Source organism: Meriones unguiculatus, chromosome 1 (assembly GCF_030254825.1).
Source record: "Meriones unguiculatus strain TT.TT164.6M chromosome 1, Bangor_MerUng_6.1, whole genome shotgun sequence".
Lineage (NCBI taxonomy): Eukaryota > Metazoa > Chordata > Mammalia > Rodentia > Muridae > Meriones > Meriones unguiculatus.
The window spans coordinates 104,625,865-104,644,096 of record NC_083349.1 but is presented as its reverse complement, the minus strand read 5'-3'; positions in this window follow the sequence as shown (position 1 = coordinate 104,644,096).

Genomic DNA, 18,232 nt, shown 5'->3' with positions numbered 1-18,232 from the left:
AAAGAAAAATACTTTAATAAAAATTAAATAAGTATAAAAGAATTCAGAATGCTGCCTGACACACAGTATGTGTGTCTTTTCTGATGTGGATTGGAAGCCAAAGTTAAGTAAGGATATTGAAAGATGGGAATTAAAAACAAGAAAGTAGATGGCACTTCCCTTAGATTTATCACAAGACTTAGGGTAGTTTAGTGTCTCATGGGCCCTGACTTCTTTTTTAATTTAAAAACATATAATTTTAAACTAGAAAGTAAAAAAAAAAAGCTTCTTATTTAAAAAGAATAGATGTTTTTTAGGCAGATCATAAGAAACCATCTGGTTAGCTCCAGTGAAATCCTCAGAGCTTAGATTTCACATATTTATCAGCCATGTGTGGTTCAAGATAAACCTTCCTGAGCTAAAAATATAGAGCTGTATTTGTTCTGCTATTCATAAGTTAGTTGAAAATACAGCTCCACTGCAATTCTTAAAGATCCGTTGCCCTGAGAACCAGAATTCACCGTGGTTTGCTTTTCTCAAGTTCAAATGTTCAGCAGCATGCTAGACATATTCATCACATAAGTAATAGGCAATTATGGGGGCTGAAGAGAAGGCTTAGTAGTTAAGAGCACTGGCTGCTCTTCCAGAGGATCCAGGTTCAATTCCCAGCACCCACATGGCAGCTCACAACTGTCTGTAACTCCAGTTCCAGGGGACTGGCACCCTCTCACACACATAAATGCAAAATAATAAATTGTTTAAAAAGGCAGCTTTAGCACAGTAGTAATAAACTTTCGATCTCTAAAATACGGTATCACTTTTCAGTGATTCTCAGCTTTGCCCTGCCTCCCACACCTGTTCCAACAAGGCCACACTTCCTAATAGTGTCACTCCCTATGGCCAAGCATTCAAACATGAGCGCATGGGGGCTGTTCCTGTTCAAACCACCACAGAGGTAGAGAGCTTATCTAGCATGTGGAAGGCGGTGAGCTCTGTCTTCTACACGGCAAATAAATACCCTGCAGTGCAAAACTGAGACTCCTCCCCCAACAGTTATGTATTCTGACATGTCAACATTGCCACAGTTAGGAAATGGTGCACTAAATAAGCACACTTTTAAAATTGACTAGGGGTATGGTTCGTTTGGTAGTGGTTATATAGCATGCAAGAAACCACGCTCTGAATGCTGTATAAAACTAGTGGAGACTGGAGAACTAGTTCAGCTGTTAAGCAGATGAAGGGTGCATTTTTGAGCAATTGTAAGGACCAGAGTTTGGATCCCAGTGAGCATGTCACGAATTGGGTGTGCTTGCACACATGCACCCCCAGTTTCAAGTGGGGCAAAGACAAAATCGCTGATGCGTACTGGCTTCCAGCCAAGAAAAGGAGAGCCCCAGATTCAGGGAGAGAATCTGCCTCAATGGAGAAGGTAGAGAGTGATAGAGGATAGCTGATAGGCTCTTCTGGCCTCCTCGAGTGCGCTCACTCATAAATATGTGCCAACACACATACAAATCACACAAATACTCTTCAAAAAAGAAAAGAAAACCCATTGTGGTAGCATGAATCTGTAATCCCAGCATTAAAGAGGTAGAGGCAGGAGAATCAGAAGTTAAAGGTCATCCTTATTTATATAGAGAGTTTTGTCCAGCATTGGCTATATGAGATTTTGTCTCAAAAACCATTAAATATGGGCTATAGACATGGCTCAGCAGTTGAAAGCACTGGTTGTTGTTCTAGAAGATCCAGACTCAATTCCCTATACCTGGGATGGTAGCTCTTGCCTTTATAGGACCCTCTTCTGGCCTCTGTGTGCATCAGGTGCACAGGCATGCATGCAGACAAAACAATAATACACATCAGTAAAATTAAAAATAAATCTGTGGGGTACGTTGCCACATAACTTTAATCCCAGCACTTGGTAGGCAGAGGCAGGCAGATCTTTGAGTTTGAGGTCCAGCCTGGTCTACTGAGTGAGTTCCAGGAGAGCTGGCACTGCAAAGTGAAATCCTGTATCAAAAAAATAACAACAAAACCCAAAACACACACACACACACACACACACACACACACACATACACACCACCAACAACAAAAAAATAAGTAAAATAAATGTGACCCAGAAAAAAAAATTGCTAATAAGGAGTCTAACTCTTGTCTTCAGGATTTTATCAGCTAGCCTAATGCCTTGTGCCTAACATATATCCAGTATGCATTTGCTGCTCTCTTAGTCATGAATGTTTTTTCCCTTCCCTTGTGCATGAAAGTGGAGGCAGAGCTTCCTGCCTGCTGTCTGCACCACCAGTATTCCACCTGTCTGAGTTACTGTTCTATTGTTGTAAGAGACACCCTGACCAAGGCAGCTTATAAAAAAGTCTTCAGTAGGGAGCTTGATAGATGAGTCCATGACCATCATGGCACGGAGCCTGGCAGCAGGCAGGCACACGGTGCTGGAGCAGTAGTTGAGAGCTTACAGCTTACCTGCAAATTGGAGGCAAAGAGGGAGGGAGGGCAAATAGAAGAGGAGGAAAAGGAGAGAGACTGAAACCTCAGAGCCCACCCACCTCCTTCAACAAGGCCATGCTCTCTAATTCCACCCCCTACAGGACCAACTACCAAGGACCAACTATTCAAGTATATGAGTCTATGGAGCCATTCTCATTTAAACAACTATACCACCTTTGTCTCAAAACATGGTAAGGGAAAGACATAGGGACATTTTTTTTTTTTTTTAAATATAAGAATATAGATAATCCAGCTGGGCACGGTAACTCGTGTGATGGAAGCACCTGGGAGGTGGAGGCAGTAGAATCAGAGTTCAAGGTTAGCCTCAACTACATAGCGAGTAGCAGGTCACCCTACTTCATATAGAAGTCTGTGTTGAAAACCAAAAAGTAGATAGCTCAGCTTTGTAACATAGGGACCTGAGCTTGGTCTCCAGAACCTATGTTAAAAGCCTGACATTGGTGTGCTTGTAATCCCAGTACTGGGAGGTGGAAGCAGGTAGGTCCCTGTGCTCTATCAGCCAGCCAGCCAGCCCACCCTCGTCAGTCAGTTCCAGGTCCCTGTGAAAGACTCTGTCTCAAAAACGAACACGCACAAATAAATAAATAGAAAACTTATTGCTTTCATTATTGCAGCTGGTGGTGGTGGCGCACACCTTTAATCCCAACACCTGAAAGGCAGAGGCTGGTGGGTCTTTTGTGAGTTCGAGGCCATCCTGGTCTACAGAGCAAGTTCTTGGACAGCCAGGGTTACACAGAGAAACCCTGCCTTATAATAATAATAATAACAATAATAACAACATTATTATATAATATATTATACAAACATTATAATTATATATTTATACAAATGTAATATAAATATAGAGATATTGTAAACATATAAATATAATAGAAATACAAAATATATATAAATATATATGCTTCTATTATACTAATTTCTTTATTATTATTAATTTTTATTTTATTTGCATTGGTGTTTTGCCTGCATGTATGCCCATGGGAGAATGTCAGAACCTCTAGAATTAGAGTCACAGAGAGTTGTGAGCTGCCATGTGGGTGCTGGAAATTGAACCACGGTCCTCTGGAAGAGCAGCCAGTGCTCTTAACTGCTAAGCCATCTCTCCAGCCTGCACAAAAGATTTTTGTTTTGTTTTCTGAGACAGGTTTCTCTGTGTAGTCCTGGTTGTCCCAATACTCACTATTGTAGATGAGGCTGGCCTGCCTGCCTCCGGAGTGCTGGGATTAAAGGGGGGTGTGTGTGTGTGTGTGTGTGTGTGTGTGTGTGTGTGTCCCACCACAACCGGCTCAAAAAATATATTTAAGAGGAGGCTAGCAGCAGTGGGTTACTATCAACTCTAACAACCTGAGGATCCCTGGAACCCACATGGTGAAAGGAAAGGACTGATCCCATCAGTTGTCCTAACTTACAGGAACACACGGGGCAAGTACATGCCACTGTGTGTAACGGTTTCCTCTATCCTGAACCATCCTGCAGGGAAGCTCCTTAAACTGGAAGGAAAACAACTCAAAAGAGCTTCAGCAAGACCCTGAAACTACCAGATTCACTAGGCCCCTCCCCGGCAGAGTAAGCCATAAAAGCTGAGAGACCCTTCCACACACAGTGAAGCTCAGCTACAAAGAAGCCTCAGACAAGCAAAGCTGCAAAGAAGACTGAAGCTAGAGCAACTGCCCAGGAGGAGCAGAAACTAGCCGAGCTGCGTAAAAGAGGTTTAGAACCACAGCAGCGCCTGCTGAACTGCTCTCAGGGTGGACACTGTGTGGTGCTTTGGTGACGCATCTGTCTTTGAGTCATTTCTGCCTCCCAAGTGCTGGAATTAAAGGGCTCACCACACATCTGGCTAATACTTGCACTCTTAAAGAAAGTAGGCAGGGATGAGGGGGTGTGATTCAGTGGGTAAGAGTGCCTACCACACAAGCCTGATGATCCCAGTTTGATACCAGAACTTCCTATGATGTAAAAAGCCTGATGTGGTGGTGCACATCTGTAATTTTAGCACCTTTACAGCAAGATGAGAGGCAGAGAGAAATGTCTGGAAAGTTATGACTCAGCTTCAGGTACACAGCACAGCAGCAGAAACAAGAGACGCTGCCCCAACAAGTTAGAAGATAAGAATCAACAGACCCTGAACATTGTTCTCTGACCTCTATATAAGCACCACCCCACAACTAAATAAATGAAGTAAATAATAATAAAAAAAAAATTAGCTCAGCCGGGCAGAGTGGTGCAAACCTATAATCCCAGCACTCGGGGAGGAAGAGGCAGGCAGATCTCTGCATGTTCCAGGCCAGCCTAGTCTACAAAGTGAATCCAGGACAGTTGAGGCTACATAAAAACTGTCTCAGATAAATAAATAAATAAATTAGCAAACTCATTCAGAAAGGCTTATGATGTAATGCCACAGCCCCACTGCCATGATTCCTCTACCATTGTCACTTTGCAGCACCGGAGGTTTTTTTTCGTTTGCTTGCTTTGGGTTTCTTGAGACAATCTCGTGTTTCCCAGGCTGGCTTCTAACCCAAAAATGACCTTGAAATTCTAATCCTCCAGCCTTTACCTCCCCAGTGTTGGAAGTACAGGCATGCAATGCTACACCTGCTTTATGACATGCTGGGAATGAACCCCAGGGCCTGATGAATACTAGGCAAGCCCTCTACCTCCAAATAAACTATCCCCCTCCCCTATTGTTGCTATTATTTTGAAACTGGGTCTTGCCATGTAGCCCTGGCTGGCCTGGAACTCACTATGTAAAGCAAGCTGGCCACAAACTCAAGAGATCTACCTGTCCCTACCTGCCCTAGAAGTGCTGGGATTAAAGGCCTACACCTCCATGTCTGGCCTTCCAGCCGGATATTTTTCATTGTCTCCAATGTAGACAGATACTTGCTCCCACCTTTAAGAGGCAAAGATTTGGGTAAGATAGCCATTTATCTTCAATTAAGTGGAAGTCTTGAAACCTTAAGACACTTAACATCTTGTTTCTGGCTTTCTCCCAGCTGTGTCTCCTTGTATGAAAGATGAAATCATTACTTTCTCACCTTTTGTTCTACCCAACCTCTGTCAGCTTTGCTTGACTTTTTTTTTTTCATTCTGTAACATCTACAGTAACAATAACTAACTACATCCTGTTCTGTAACTATAAACAAACACCCAGTGTTTTGTCTGTACCAACACTGCCTTTACTATCCCTGTGTAAATATTACTCAGAAGAATACAAAAGCTGCCCCTGGCCATTTCCTCTCTTGTGGTCTAAGAAGCTACATCCCCTTCTTTAAATTCTATCACTTGTTTAAAATCAAGCCAGATTTTGGTTGCAAATGTGGACCATGGCATTTTTGTTGTATGACTTTATTTAGTTCTTCTGACGTCTGCCCCCTTCTTTAACCTGTGCCTCCTTTGTCTCCTTCCTCTACGGCATGAGGTGTACATGCTGTCCTCCTTTCTGTGTACAGTTCTTTGATGTCTGGACACGCTTTGCAGAGTCTGCCTCCCAGCTCTGCTGTATCTTGATGCTGTTCCCTGCCAGTAGTTTCCAGGTTTCTAGACTGTTCATTTGTTTGTCTGTAGCCAGGCTTTTGGCTACTTTATTTGGTTCTTTTTCCTACCACCCTACACCACCCCTATCCCTTCCAACCCCCCAACACTAGGTATGAGAAAAAGAAGGATAGAGGGGCAAGGGGGTATAAATTTCTTTAGACTTCCTGCTTATTGTGGCAGGCGGAGGGGGGGGGGAGGGGGAGGTCAAGTTCCTTGGGACAAGTCCAGTCTTCATTGTCAGGATATCTCCAACCAATAACAGCAACCAGCAAACTACAATCTGCGACCAGCAGTTCAGAAAACAGCAACAGCAGCAGCAGGAACCAGCAGGAACCAGCAGCAGCAGCAGCAGCAGCAGCAGCAGCAGCAGCAGCAGCAGCAGCAGCAGCAGCAGCAGCAGCAGAAGCAGAAGCAGAAGCAGAACCAGCAGGGACCAGCAGGAACCACCAGCAGCAGCAGCTGCCTCTTCCAAGCGCCTCTGGCCCCTCTCAGGTCTCTGGCATCTATTTGCACTTGTAGAAACTATCTGCAGCTGGCAAAATCACAGCCTTGATAGAGCACATAGTCAGCTGCTGTGGCCAACCTGGACAGCCTCATATCCTGCACCTGGGATTAAAACAGAGACATATCGGGCTCAGAGGTTAAGAGCGCTGTCTATTCTTCCAGAGGTTCTGAGTTCAAGTCCCAGCAACCACATGGTGGCTCACAACCATCTATCCTGGAATCTGATGCCCTCTTCTGACATGTAAATGATCTGCAGATAGAGGACACTTATATGTAGAATAAATAAAGAAATAATTAAAAAAAAAAAAACAGAAACATATCTACATAACATTTCTATATTTTTAAGGCAACCAAAATTCACACTACATTTGTCTTTCATTCTTTTTCCTTTCCTCCCTCCCTCCTTTCTGTCTTTCCTGATTGCTTTCTTACTTTTTTATGTAGCCAGGCTGGCCTATAATTCAGCCTTCCTGAGTGCTGAGATTACAAAGTTGAGACCATCATACCAGCCCTTTCTCTTAGTTTTTTTTTTTCTTTTTACTAGAACACATCAGTATGTTTTCATAGAGATTTGTCTTATAATTTTGAACACATTCTCCTCCCCCGCCCCCGTCCCAGAAAGGGTTTCTCTTTGTAGCCCTGGCTGCCCTGGAACTTGCTCTGTAGACCTCGCTGGCCTCAAAATCACAGAGATCTGTCTGAGTGCTAGAGGCATGTGCCACCATGGTGGCATAGTCAGCATAGAGTGAAATGGGGGAGAAGGCTAAAGCCTGCCAAAGCCATGCTCGCTATGCTCAGGCTGGCCAGAGTTCTTCCATTCCTACCTTGTCTGTTTTATTATTGGGTCCCTTGGTGTTGGGAAAGTGAGCATCCTTCTCTCTGGCTGCTTCCCGCTGGCAGGTTTTCTTTCCAGTGATGAGAAATAAATGCAACTTATGCTCCTGTTTTCTCTTGAGGGTGAATTTAAAAAGAAAAAATTTTATGGTAGCTCATGCTTCTAATGTCAGCATAGTCACCATAGTCAGCATGGAACTTTCTTCAAAACAGTGTCCTTTAGATCTGTCTGTCACTGCGACATTTGCAATTTGACATGAGGTACCATCTTGGAGCTAAGGTTATTGTCCCTGACAGCATCTCACTTTTATAAATCATCATGCCCATATCTTCCAACAGCCTTGGCCCTGGCTTCTTTCCAGAGCACTAGGATAACTCTGAGATTATACTAGAAGCTTGGGGGGCATGGGTTTTGAAAAGAACGGTAACCACTCAGGACCTCCAAGACCAAGTTATCAGCACAAAGGGATTTATTTGCCCCAGCGGGGCAAAGATAGGAAATAGAGGATGAGGGAGAAGGGGAAGGAAACAAGGGAGAGGAGTCCAGGGTACTTATCCTGGAGTGGGACAAAGGATTGCCTCTAGATAGAGAGGAGATAGACCTGGCTCCTAGGCAAATGGTGGTTTATAAAGATAAAATGTTACGATAAGGTGTTTAAATTTAATGGAGCATGTTAATCAGGTGAGCCAAAGGGACATTCATTCATTGCTGGACTTTAATACTTTGATAGCTGGACGTTGGTTGTTTTCGAAGTGACAACATAAGGGAATTGACCTGGGTGTCTAGCTTTAGGGACATAAGCTAACGGTTTTTAGCAAGGCAGAGGGAAATGGGGGAGAAGGCTAAAGCCTGCCAAAGCCATGCTCGCTATGCTCAGGCTGGCCAGAGTTCTTCCATTCCTACCTTGTCTGTTTTATTATTGGGTCCTTTGGTGTTGGGAAAGTGAGCATCCTTCTCTCTGGCTGCTTCCCGCTGGCAGGTTTTCTTTCCAGTGATGAGAAATAAATGCAACTTATGCTCCTGTTTTCTCCTGAGGGTGAATTTAAAAAGAAAAAGTTTTATGGTAGCCCATGCTTCTAATGTCAGCACTTGGGAAGTGGAGGCAGGAGGACTGAGAGATAAGTGTCACCCTCAGCTACTGTCCTAGTTAGGATTGCTGTTGCTGTGATAATCCACCGTGACCCACAGCAGCTTGGGGAAGAAAAGACCTGTTTCCTCTTACATAGATCAGGTCACACTCCGTCTACAAAGGAAGTCAGGGCAGAAACCTGGAGGCAGGTGAAAGGACCAGGCCTGACCCCCTCCCCCAGAAGTCATCAGTCCCAGGAACAAGAAGACCATAAAATTCCCTTCCCAAGGAATAGCCTGGAGGTAACCACAAGAATGGGAAGGTATCTTATCTCAGGGTGGGGCATCTGTGCTGCTCGCCCTACGACCTAACATTCCCTGGGGTCTATTGATAGCTCAATCAATGTTAGTTATGTTAGTTAGCCAATGACTCTGTAAGAAGCTTGCCCTGGCTGAATATCACCAATTGTGTAACTGCTAAGCTGGGAATTCCGGGCTCTTGCTCAAACCCCAAATAAAAACCCTGCCATGTAGCTGCTTGGTGCTCTCCTCTCTTATCCACTGCGTTGGTGATGACGGAGAGATGCTTACGCCCGAATAAAGCTCTTTGCTCTTGCATATGTGGTGGTCCAGCTCCTGGTGGTCTTTGGGGACCTTAGGATCTGGGCACAACACAGGATGTAAAGCCGAAGCTACGAAGGAATGCTTGATCCTCATGGCTTCTCATCCTTCTTCCCACCACCTCCAGACAAGGTTTCTCTGTGTAGCCTTTGCTGTCCTGGACTCACTTTGTAGACCAGGCTGGCCTCGGACCCATAGAGATCTGCCTGCTTCTACCTCCTGCCTTCTCAATTAAGATTCCCTCTTCCAGCTGGTTTGTGTTGGCATAGGCCTTTAATCTCAGCACTCAGGAGAAAGAGGAGAGTTCGAGGCCAGCCTGGTCTACAGAGTGAGTTCCAGGACAGCCAGGACTACACAGAGAAACCCTGTCTCAAAACAACAACAACAACAACAAAAAGAAAACACCAAATCTAGGTTTGTGTAAAGTTGACAAAAACCAACCAGCACAGCTATGTAGCGGGTTAGAGATCAGCCTGGGCTGCATGAAGCTCTGTCTCTGAGTACATATATGAATACAAGGTGGCTGTGGATGTAGTTCAGCGGTACCGGTGGTAGCACACTTGGCCAACATGTGCAGGATGTCTGATTCAATCCTCAGTCACACACACACACACACACACACACTTGTGCACACCCTCACGCACGTGCGCATACACACACAGACACACTGTTGTTGATCAATGGTAAAACATAATGTTTAACATGAGCAAGTTCCTGGCATCCAAAATAAAAAACTATGTGCTGGAGGGATGGCTTGGTGGCTAAGAGCACTGGCTGCTCTTGCCAAAGAATCTATGTTCAGTTTCCAGCATCCACATGGCTGCTTACAATCATCTCTAACTCCAGTTCCAGTCCATGATCCCTGGGCACACACACATCTATGCTCATAATATTAAAAAAAAACTGAGCTGGGCTCCACGGCCTGTGATCCCATTACTTGGGGAGGCAGAGGCTGGTGGATCTCTGTGAATTTGAGGCCAGCCTGGTCTACAAAGCCAGTCCAGCCAAGGTACATAGACCACCCCCCCCCTTTTTTTTTTTTACCATTTATTTATTTTATATTCTGCTTGTAGCCCCTTCCCTCATCCCCCTATAGCCTTTCCCTAGCCCACTGAAAGGGGGAGTTCTCCTCTGCCATCTGACCCTAGTTTATTAAGTCTCATCAGGACTGCCTGGAACTTGAAAAGTAAAACAAACAAACTGTAGTCAGCACTCTGGAAGGCAGAAGCAGGCAGATTGCTGTGAGTTCGGGGCCAGCATGGTCTACAGAACAAGTCCAGGACAGCCAAACAACACAGAAAAAGAAAAAGAAAAAAAAACTAAATCTTTTCGTTTAGAACTTTCTATTTAGAACTAAATAAAACAAATAATGAAAAATGAAAGTCTAAAGCCAGATGATGGTGGTGCATGCCTCTGAGTTCAAGGCCAGCCTGGTCTACAGATTGAGTTCTAGGACAGCTAGGGCTACAGAGAAACCCTGTCTCAAAAAAGCCAAACAAAACAAAACAAAACAAAAACAAAAAGGGGAGTGGAGCTAATGAGATGGCTCAGCAAGGGAAGAGCTTGCTGCACAGGACTGACAATCTGAATACGATCCCTAGAATCCATGAGAGACCTGACTTCTCATTCTTCTCTTCTCCCCACACGCATAACCACACACACACACACACACACACACACAAACATACACGAGGTGTCTTCCTGTGTATTCTGTAATTTTTTTTTTGTTTGGTATCCTGAGAGAGGTTCTCCTCTGTATCACAGCCTGGTTTTGAACTCTGATCCTTCTCTTTCTACCTTCTCGGTGTTTGGACCACACATGATGCTTTGGTTCTGATCTTCAGAAATGTCTGGATGTCTCCTACACAACAGTTTCTGGGCCTATGAGTTCATGGCCATTCCTCTCTCCTGGTTCATAGATCCTCTTTAGTGTCTGTTTTGCCTTTTCCAGGAAGTTCTGAATAGAGCTGTTGAAATCACACAGTTGGTAGCCTTCTCAGAGTGGCTTCCCTCAGTAAGCAATATGTGTTTAAGGTGCTTCTACATCTTCTGCAGTTTGATATGATGGCTCATTTATTATGATCACTGAGCACTATTCCATTGCAAAGACTCTCCAGTTTCTCCATTCCTGTACTAAAGGGCCTATGAATTACTTCCAGTTGAATGATGATGAATAGAGCTATGAAATATTCATGTGAAGTTTTTGTGCGACTTAAAACTCTGATTTAGTTAGATAAACATCTAGAGTGATTTGGTGAAACTGTGTTAGAAAAAAAAAATTCTTGGTGTCACACAATGATACACCCAAACAAAGTGAAAGCAATCCTACAAAGCAATTTATTTTTATGGGAAGAATGAGTCATGACCCAAACTGGGCTAGCAAGCAGTGGGAAACTCAGTTTTGGGTTTGGTTTGTTTGTTTGATGTTAGTTTGAGTCGGGGTCTCCTTGTTTTGTGCTGGCCGTCCTGGAGCCTGTTATGTAGACCAGGATGACCTCAGGCTCCCGTCTCTGCATCCTGAGCACTGGGATTAAAGTCAGGCAGTACTTACTTTTTATAGTCACCAGCAATGGTGACTATATTCCACCCCATTGGTGGGAGCTCAACCTCACAAACTGACATGATTGGGGAATCATAGAAAATAAAGAAAAAGTGGGAGGTGGGGGGCTGCTATTTCTGGTCACCAAATTCCTAGAATACTGGAAGTGGGCCTCTGCATAAACAAACTTAAAAATTTTTAATTTATGCGCTCAAGTGCGTTGCCTGCAGGTATGTCTGTGCACCAGTTCCAACAGAGGCCAAGGAGAGATGGTCAGGCCCCTGGAACTGGAGTTACAGATGGCTGTGAGCTGTCACATGGGTGCTGGGCATTTAAACTAGGTTCTCTGGAAGAGCAGCAGTCAGTGCTCTTAGCCAGTGAGACACCTCTCTAGCTCCTAACAAAAAGATTTTTTTCTACTGTTGTTACTGTTTTTTGTTTGTTTGTTTGTTTGTTTGATTGATTTTTTAGACAGGGTCTCTCTGTGTAGCCCTGGCTTGTCCCAGAACTCATTATGTAGTCCAGGCAGGCCTTGAACTCACAAAGATCTTTCTGCTTATGCTTCCCCAGTTCTGGGTGATGAAAGTTTTACCAGTTTGTGAGATTAAATGATTTTCAAAAAAAGTTTTACAAGGTAGGGGGAATTTGTGGAATATTGGCCCTTGATGGGTTAGCCTTTGGCCCTTGATGAGTTAGCCATCTTTGATAATAAATAAATAAATAAATAAACAAATAAATAAACAAACAAACAAAATGACCAAAAAAAACCCACAACAACAAAAACCCCACACATTTCTCACATATGTTTTTAGAACTTTTTTTTGGTACCATATGTTAATTGTACATAACAGAATTCTTTATAACAGTTTCAAACATATAGTGTTTTGATTGCATTCATCCCCATTACTGTCTCTTGTGCCCCTCACACTCTGCATTGCCTTCCTTTGGCTAACTGGTCCTCCTTATGTTCTCTTGTTATTTGTTTGTTTGTTTGTTTGTTTGTGAGTGAGCCAGTGGGTTTGAAACTGTACTAGGGGCCACAGCAAGTCATATGGGCCACTCCTTCTCAACAATCCAATTAAAAGAGTAAAATTAGTAGCAAAATGCAGAGTGACTCAGTGTGGCCACAGTGGGAAGAGAGACAAAGGGGGTCCACAAGTACACTTAGGGGTCGTGCCATAAGGTTAGTGTTTAAAATGTGTGTGTGTGTGGTGTGTGCACACACACTTCAGCACACAGGTGGGATAGATTCCCTGGAGGTGGAATTAAGGATCAAGTGTTCTTTTTTTCTTTCTCATCTCTTTTTAAATTTTAAAATTTTATTTTTACTAATCACAGTTTATTCCTTTGTATCCCAGCTGTAGCCCTCTCTCCATCCCCTCCCAATCCCACCCTTCCTTCCTCTTCTTCTCCTATGCCCCTCGGATCAAGTGTTATTAACTACTGAGTCATCTCTGAAGCCTCAAGGGTAGGTTATATTTATTTGTTTGTTTGTTTGTTTGTTTTTATTTGAGACAGGGTTTCTCTGTGTAGTCTTGGCTGTCCTGTACTCACTTTGTAGACCAGGCTGCCCTTGAACTCACAGAGATCCACCTGCCGAAGCCTCCTAGAGTGCTGGGATTACAGGCATGTGTCACCACACTCAGCTTTCAAAGGTAGGTTTTAAACCAAAGGCAAAGATATTTACAACTAAGCAGTCAGGTTAAGGTAGTTCCAAGGTCCATCACTATCTCAGCCCCAAGTCTCGCCTGCAGGACCATTCTTTCCTGCAAGATCATCTGAGAAGTGGTTTCTGCCAAGACAAGTTACTTGTCTAGCTTCCCTCAAGGCTTCCGACTTTTATTCTCCCAACAGGAAATTCCTGGGGCCATTCCAGTTTCTTGGGGTCCCTTTTTTCCAATGTCTGATAGCCAAATATGGGAACAGAAATATTTCTTTAGAATCTATTCATCTTTTACCAGATAGGCTGGTTACAAACTTAAATAAGAGCATGAGCGATTTACCAGTGGCTGGACCACTGAAGAAAATGTCTCTTCCCTAGCAGCTATTAACTGTCTATAGCTTCTGAGGAAGGAGTGGGGGCTTGTGAGTCAACAACTACAATGACAACAACAACAACACACACAGAAACATACACACACAGGCTCACATAGACACAGTACAATATGTATGTACAACATTCTGGAAAAGTCAATACCGTAGACACTAAAAAGGATCAATGGAACCAGCAATTGAGGGATGAGTATGTAGTGCAAAGGAATTTTTAGGGCAATGTTATTTTTGTTTTTAAAACAAGGTTTCATGCTGTAGCTAAATCTGTCCTATAATTCATCATTGGATGGTTTTAGGTTTGAGTTCAATGACAACAATGAAGGGTCTGGCATGGTGGTCCATCCCTTTGACTCTAGTATGTTGGAAGCAGAGGCAGAGGGATCTCAATTAATTCAAGGGGTCACATTGAGCTGATTGCTGTTTGGGTCGGGGATTCATTAATCGAGATATTAACACCATAGGCTGACAGCTGTGTGAAGGGGCCTCTGAGGAGAGTGTAGGCCTATGTAGCACAATGAGGGTCCCTTCTTATACATTTTAGAGATAGAAGGTGACTCTTACAATATGATTGATCAGCATACCATCGTAAAAAATTGTAGTCAGGCTGGTTTCTGGTTGGCAGGAGGAAGGGAGGGAGTCTTGTAGCCTGGGACCTGTGTACAGGATCTGAATCTGGAAAAACAAGTCTATAAAAGAGCTTTAAAAAAAAAGAGCTTTACAAAATAACATGGTCTTGGCTAACAATTATGTGGCCTCAAAATCACAGCAGTCTTCCTGTCTCAGCTTCCAGAGTGTAGTGATTAGGAGAGCCATCACCAATCATTCTGCATTATTATTATTTTAATTTGAATTTTTGTGGGTTTTGAGATTTTCATATGTGCTTACTGTATTTAAATCTCTTCTGAAGGGTGTGATAGTGCATTTCTTTAATTCCCCAAGCCTTGTAGATAGATCAGACATTTTTCACTGTAGTGTTTATGCATGTATCAAGATGTATGTGTGTGTGTTCTGTTAGTCTTACTGGGGGTAATTATCAATGTGCCCAAGTTCTAGCTCCCATGTACGGTCTCAGTCCTACATCCCAGAGTTTCTTTTAGTACTTATCAAAGTCTTAGTCTGAATCTGTCTGATGTGCTGGGAAGCAAACCTAGCGCCTTGTGCATGTGTCACATGCATCGTCAGAGAGTCTTTGTGTTTGTGCCTCAGGAGTGGGAGCTTTACTCTGCAAACTTCACAATCAGTGAGCCTCTTTTAAATAAAAAACCTTTTAAACATTTTATGTGTATGGACGTAAATTTCATAACCAGTGTGCCTCTTTTAAATATAAAACATTCTTTTAGATATTTTGTTTGGCTGTTAACTTCATAACCAGTGTGCTTCTTTTAAATAATAATAATAAAAAAACCCCAAACAAACCCATTCTTTTAGATACTTTATGTTTATGGGTGTTTTGCCTGTGTATCTCATGTGTGTAGTTCCTGAAGATGCCAGAAGAGGGCCTCAGAACCCCCGGAACTGGAGTTATAGGTGGTTGTGAGACACTGCACGGATTCTGGGAGTCAAAGCTGTGACCTCTGTAAGGGCAATCAGTCCTTTTAACACCTGACCATCTCTCTAGCCTCTTTTTTAAACTCTTTATTATTTATGTGTGTTTGTGTGTGCAGGTACCCAAGGTCAGAAGGGGCACTGAATCCTTTGGAGATGGAGTTCCAGGCAGTTATTAGTCATCTGGTGTGGGTGCTAGGAACCAAACTCTGGTCCAGTGGAAGAGCAACAAATGATCTCAACCAGCATGCTATGGCTTCTGTCCTTTGTGCAGTGCTTCTCAACCTGTGGGTCACAACTTCTTTGGGGTCGAATGACCCTTTCCTAGTGGTAGCCAACAGCATCCGAAAGCACGGATATTTTGATTTCTAACAGTAGCAAACTTACAGTTATGAAGTAGCAATAAAAATAATTTTATGGTTGGGGGTCCCCACAACATGACACTTAATTAAAGGGTCACAGTGTTAGGAAGGGTGAGAACCTCTGGACTAGTCTCTTTCTTTGCTTAGGCTTCCGCTGTCTGTTACTCCTCAGGGTAGTATGAAGCCACTCAGTTCCCTTGCTGCCTGGTTCTCACCAGTGCTTCACAGGTACAAAGAGGAAGAGGAAGAAACTGCCTCTCTCAGCTTTTTGTTTCCTTCTCTTGCACAGTTGCTGTGATTTTTTGTTTTAGTAAATTTTAGAACTTGAAGTGCTATGTTTGAAAATTGTGGGAGTAGTTATCTTTGCTAATGTTAGAGGAAAGGCATTCAGTATTTCATTGGTAAGTATGCTTTACTGTAGTTTCCTCTTTTTGCATGGTGCTGGGTGTCAAATCATTTTCTTGAGGGGCTTTGAGGTGAAGGGCTGTAGGGAGAGAACAATGAGATCTGGCAGTCTAGGCAGAGCTGGATCTGCCCAGCCTTGCTGTCATGGAAAGGGTTAGGATTTCTTTATAGAAGCTTTTTTATCAAGTAGAAGAAAATTCCTCTATTTTTAGTTTGATTTTTACTCCATGAATGGGTGTTGGACTTTGTCAAATGCTTGTTCTGCATCAGGCAGACCTATTTCTGAGTGCTCAGTTTTTTGTTTGTTTGTTTTTTTATTCCAAAAAATTCCTTCCCAGAATGACTATCAGTGAGAACTTTCTACTTCCTTTGGGCAATCACCTGTGTTCAAAATGGTTTGGCTGGAGCCTTCCAAAGGCTGTTCCTTCAAAACAGAATAACCTTGGAAATCAGTATTGTTTTCTGTGTTGAGAGTATTTGTCCAAAGTAAATTTCTTGCTGGGCATGGTGGCACACACCTATAATCCCAGCACTCAAGGAGGCAGAGGCAGTGGATTTCTGAGTTCCAGGCAAGCCTGGTCTACAAATTGAGTCCAGGACAGCCAAAGTACACAGAAAAACAGTCTTGAAAAACCAAAAAAAAAAAAAACCAAAACACACACACACAAAAAACCCCCACAAAACCAAAATAAAAACCCACAAAACAAAACAATACAAAATTTCCTCATTACAGGTGATCTTCAATCCTTTGCTATACTGGTGTTTTGTCTAAAGCCATGAAGGATAGATATTGTAGATGAGTTGTTTCCTGGTGTGATTACAGACAAGGTTTATTTCCATCTCTTTCGATGATTAGCTTAGAAGCAGTGTAAATTTGTATGACAGAAACACATTTTTCTCAGTAAGAAAAGATTATGCATGCCTTTAATTCCAGCATTTGGGAGGTACAGGCAGAGTATAGGCAGAGATGGGTGGATCTCTGTAAATCTGAGGTCAGCCTAGTCTACCCAGGAGTTCCAAGCCAGCCAGGGCTAAGTAGTGAGACCTTGTCTCTAAAATAAACAAGCAACAAATAAAAAGTTATACAGGTTAACAGACAACTCTTAATTCTACTCAGCAGTGCACACTAAAGTACACTTAATTTAAATGTAGCATTCCAGTTTCTGCTTTTACTTACCAATAAGACAGTGACTTGATTTGCATTGGAGGCCTATCCAGGAGAATTGGTCTGATTAAAAGGATAGTCTGGTCAAAAGGGATTTTGAAAGAATTTTCAAACTGTAGCTTTTACAGTTTCTATGTAATTGCTGGTGTTTAAGGAAGGATACGCCCCACCTCTTGAGTGGTTTAGTGTAGTCCTAGCTTGCATAAGGAGCATGGGTTTCCAAATCAAACTGCTGAATTCAAACACTAGCTTTGTGGGCATCCCCAGCAAAGGTACCATTAGGGCTCACAGCCTGGGGCAGCTTCTGCTGAACTGACTAAGGAAGCAGTCTGGCCTGGAGTATGTGACCTGATGGTGGAGAGTCTGTTTAGAGGCAAACAACCAATGGCATGCTGGGAGATGGTGTGGAGGAACCTGATTGGTCACTCAGACCTGTATACTGTGCTCTACAAGCGCCCGATTGCATTGTCTTTCCCCTATTGGCCTGGACTCCTGGCCTCACCCTTGGGTTGGACCCTTCGGAGAAGAACCAACATAGCTTCTGCTAGCATTAGCTCACAGATGGTAGGATCATGAACAAGGCATCAAGTCTGAGTTTCCATTGCTTTTACTTACATGTAATACAAGCAAGTCTGTTAGGAAATTTTATCATTTACATTTGACTTGGGTGAGAAATTCTCAGAACCAGAGTATGGTGGGATATACCAGTGGTGGAGGCAAGGGGATGAGAAATTCAAGCTACATGGCCAGTTTAAGGTCAGATGAGTCACATGAGATTGTCACAAAGCAACAACAAAACCAAGTGGGATGGGGAGATTGCCCATAAGTTAAAACTTTTTGGTGCTCTTGCCAAGGACCTCGCTTCTGTTCCCAGCACCCACTGGACAGCTCACAACTTCACTCCCAGTTGATCTGATGCCCTCTTCTGGCCTCTGTAAGCACTAGTCATGCATGGGCTGCGATACCTTATATATAGGCAAAACACTCACATATATAAGACTTTTAAAATAAAAGCAGTATATAGAACAAGTAACTTTGTATATGAACAAAGAGGGTTATGATTGAACCGAGATAATGCACAATTATTTCCTCTT